Here is a 3789-nt window from a genome sequence, read left to right as displayed (position 1 = left end):
CATTCCCCTTATCTGCAGGATTTCCCAACCTACAGACATCCCCCTATCCCGCCCCTTGTTGCCTATAGACATCCCCCTATCCTGCCCCCTGCTGCCTACCACTCTATAAAAACTCAGCTCAGGCACAGCTCGTGGTCACACATCAGCCTTTTGATGTGAGACCCTTGGTTTAAACCAAAACAATAAAGTCCCTTTGCATTTTGCATTGTTGGTTCAGACTCATTTATGGGGATAATTCTCTGGGCATTACACTAAGCTAAAGTGTTAGTATATGTGTTAATATCACTTAACTATGCTATGTTAAATTGTTAGTTCATTAAATACTAACTGGTTAGTAACCTCAAGAATAAACTCAAAATCATTATAACTAAAATGGTTAGAAATGTCTATTTACATTTCTATATTATTAATTATACCAATAGCTAATATTACTGTCCCTAATCTAACTCTATACATCAATTCTCTATCTATCTTTCCCTAACTTCGTTAGTATAGTAACTATCTACATGGGTTAGTGTTTATAATACAAATTTACACATGTACAATGTATTTGTGTCAAGCTTTTTACAACTGAGAATAACAAAAGCACTGTTAACCACATCAAGGAATCAATATATCCCTTGCTATGGGTAAGGTTGCTTGAAACTCTCAATTATGTGCAATATTTACATATATGTACATTTGATGTAGAAATGTAAAGATGTAAAGATACATACATAATACTGTATCCTATGCAATGTATTTTGACTTACAGTGTTCCGTGACATGTGCATACTCACCTACTGCTACTAGAATTATCTTTCAATCCTGAAGAACAACAGAATTCTTCTTCCAGGCATCTATGTACTGTTGCATGCATTCCTCTATGTGGCATGTTAATGTGTACATGATGTGATTATGTTGTCAACACAAAAAACCTTACAATATCCAATCCCATAGTCTTCTTCTTGTCATTGTGTTTCCCAGTAAACAGATTTATTCAAAAATTTTTCTTGTCCTGCTGTTTCTGCTAACAAATCCTTGCGGTGCATTGATGTTCTCGTCTTCTTATTTTTATCTGTCTCTGCATATACATGTTGTCAGTTGTTTATACTTGCTTGTAGGGTGACTTGTCACCTTCTTATTCAGGAACTGTTGTGGTTGTGATTGTGTCAATTGTGTAGAAAAATATTTTTGTTGTACTAAATTTGATGTTTACTTTTAATGAATTCTTTTAGTTTAATCTTCATCTGTCTCATCATTATGAGTACTTAGATTTTCCTGTGCTTGTTCTTTAAACTGCTGTTGATGTAAATCAGTTGTTATTATTGCTGGATCTTAATCATGAGCCATTTCTTCTTTTTCTGATTTCACATGAGTGATGTGAAACCAGGGATCTCTGTTCTTTACTTTGATACTTGTAGGAGTAGTGAGCAAGATTTCATAAGGTCCTGTCCATTTTAGGTTAAAGTTCTGCCAATAGAAACCCAGCATATTGTAAATAGCTTTTCTAAATAACCATCTTGTATTGTAAATAGCTTTTGCCAGTAGCCATCTTGTGCCAACTGTAGCAAGAAGGGGTTCAGATTTTAGAATGCTCAAAGCTGACAATGGACAGTGGAAGACCATTGGAGGACCCCTAAAAATAGAAAATCACCCCAAGGCAAAGGGACTTAGTTGTGAGTTAGGTGGGTGGAAGGGTGGAAGGGGAAAAGATCTCCAGTCAAATCCAGATGCTTCACCACAGACTTGTGTTAGCTGTCTCATTTTAGGGATCTGCTACTTAGGTCAACCATTCAATTCTGAATTATATTTGATCATCATCAACATTATTCATCAAAACCATCAAGAAAGTTATCTCTGAAGATCAACATCTATTTATAACCAGCCAAGTTTAGTTTTATCATCTAGCAGTTGAATTAGGCCAAAGGTTGCCAAGTCAGTGTGGCAGAATTCTGTTCAAAGGCTTTTCCCCAATGGGATTTGCCTAGCTGTTTATAAATTAGTTTTTTATAGAGATCCTGCTCTATAACCAGAGACTAATCTGAGTGGCCTAGGGTGGTCGTTGGATGCAAAGAATGAAACAGATTGGAAGCACGACTTGTTAGCTCATAGTACTTCAAAAAATACTGAAGTGGCCACTTTATTATAAAGGAAATTAAAGATCCCCTTCCCCCAGAAACCCAAGAAAGTTTCCCACAGTTACAGAGAGCAAGATTTTTACTATAGTCAAAACAAAAGCCTTAGAAGCCTCCAGGCGTGGATAAAAAACCTATGCTAAACTATCAACTACATGTGTTATCCTGGGACATCTCCGTTAGGTCGGAAAGCCCCGGCATTTCTCAGCCTTGATGGTATTAAACAAATTTTTTGAGCCTCATTATTTTACTTTAATTCTGGGCAAAATGCCCTGCCAAGGGTTTGACCTTGGCTGTACCAGCCATCTGTGTTCTCGGGTAAAGGGGAACAGAGTTATCCCCCCTCCTGCTGGAGTGCTGAGAGCCCAAAGCTTTTTCAATAAAACTATAATGGATTTTGAAGGAAGGTGAGAATTATGAAAGGAATCAAAAGAGGAATCTCAGATTTTTATCTTAGATATCCCACTCCAATTTCTCCACCTGATAGGGAGAAAGCAATACACGGCTCTGCCAGTCTGTACTGATCTTTTGAGGGAGTCCAGATAAAAATATCTACTTGAGATTCTAATTTCTCTTAATAGCTCCCGACAGTTTTTAGTTTAGCTTAATCATTTAAATATCTATCCTCACCCATCATTCCTTGATCCTCATACTCTCAAGATATTCCTGTTACCTTAAAATTAAAATAGTTACCTGTTGCTGAGATCTGTTTTCTAGACTAGTCCATTGTCTCCAAGACATTTCTCACTGTCTAGCTTGATATCTGGAATTGATTCCCTGGCTGGGAAGATTTCTCAGGCTAATCATCAACTCTTGCCTGAGACTAACTCCTAATCAGTTCAAGATCATCTGTATCAATTTGCAGTCAGGTCAATATAATGAATATTCCATCAAGAAGACACTAAGATATATATCTACAAGGAAACAGTGGTTTTGGCTTGTTTTCAGTTGAGAATTCTAACAGTGCCAGCCTTCTGACCCTCCCCAGAGGGAAATGCTATCCAGCTGCTGAACAGAGAGCAGCCTGGTGAATATTATCCTAACTCTGGGAAGAGGTCTCTGATACAGTGGGAGAAACTTCAAAGACAAAAAGGGTACTTTAAGGTTTATTGTTCAGTTAGAGACAAGGTCAGTCTGGGACTTTCTTTAAGGGAGTCATGGCCAGCCTACCATACAAGAGCCAAAGATGTCACTCAGAGTGGGCTGTGGGCACTTGGCCACCCTCCCTTTCCCTTTCCTTCCTTCCCTCCTCCACCCCTCCCCCCAGTTTGTTTCTAGAAAGGCAGAGGGACTTGGGCTGTCAGGTTCTGCTCTATGAATTATTCGTGGGTTCACAAACCAGGATGAGAAAAATGAAGAGGGTCCAACCACCAGACTGACAGATCAGACATGCAAACATACTTTGGTGACAAAGTATAATGATTTGGAGTACATACTTTATTGGGAAAATGATATATACTAAAGGATTAGGTAAGCCTTTTGCAGGAACAATGGTTAGTAATGCTTTATAATATGGAAACAAAGGATGTAGATTGCCTTAGTGGCTCTAAGCAGTGTTTTCTATAGGATAATAAATCACAGGTAACATGTCAACTCAACATGTTAGCATATGACCCAATACTGTATATTCTTCTCACAGAACTCATATTATTATTTTCTTGGCTGCACATAT

Source organism: Gracilinanus agilis, chromosome 3 (genome assembly GCF_016433145.1).
Source record: "Gracilinanus agilis isolate LMUSP501 chromosome 3, AgileGrace, whole genome shotgun sequence".
In the NCBI taxonomy this organism is placed as follows: Eukaryota; Metazoa; Chordata; class Mammalia; order Didelphimorphia; family Didelphidae; genus Gracilinanus; species Gracilinanus agilis.
This window is presented reverse-complemented; position numbering follows the sequence as displayed.